The following is an 835-nucleotide window of genomic DNA, read 5'->3' as shown; positions in this document are numbered from 1 at the left end:
TCGACACAATCTCGGGTATCGCTATTCTCACGAGCAATTTCGAGTAGTTATCGAGACATATGTACGTTAGACTGCATCACTCCCCATACAAAAAAAAATCTGTGCTATTTTTCCATTGGAATTATAAAATTTATTATTTTTTTAGACGTCCACCAAAATATTTCGGAAAAATATTAAGATTTAAGTGAGCTGGACCGATTTGAAAATACCTCTAAAAATGGAATTTTATATAAATAAAAATAGTTTCTTAAAAATTTTTTTTTAAAAAATCCCCTCAAATGTCAAAAAAAAAATTGCATATGAATATTAAAAAAAAATTGAACGGAATCGTAATAATGAGATTTTTGATGCTGTCTTTTAACTTTTTTCAAAGATTGGTATAAGAAAAACTTTAATAACACAACATAAACTCTTCCGATTTAGACTTAAGAGGTGTCATTGGAAAGGTTTTTTCTCATCGTTTTTATTTCTTTGCTAATTAACTCATTTAAAGGATGACAGAGAAAGGTAGTATGAACGAATGTTATTCAAAGTTGAATTAAGATGTGTTGGTATTTGAAAATTAAAAAATTGGGATACGAGTGACTTTTTTTGCAGAAATAAAAACAGTGTGAAAATACCTTTCCACTGAGATCCCTTAAGCCTAAATCAGAATAGTTTTGGCCCAGTTATTCAAGGTTTTCGTAAATCAATCTTTGCAAAAAATAAAAAAACAGCATCAAAAATCTCGTCCTTACGATTCCGTTGAAAAGATTTTTAAATACTTTTATGCAGATTTTTTAAGCTTAATCTGTTTTGTCATCCGAGGGGACCTTTTTCAAAAAGTTCTTTAAGA

Source organism: Rhagoletis pomonella, unplaced genomic scaffold (genome assembly GCF_013731165.1).
Source record: "Rhagoletis pomonella isolate Grant_MI unplaced genomic scaffold, Rhpom_1.0 Rhpom_scaffold_00001, whole genome shotgun sequence".
Classification (NCBI taxonomy): Eukaryota; Metazoa; Arthropoda; class Insecta; order Diptera; family Tephritidae; genus Rhagoletis; species Rhagoletis pomonella.
The sequence above is the reverse complement of the archived record's forward strand: the minus strand, read 5'-3'. Positions refer to the sequence as shown.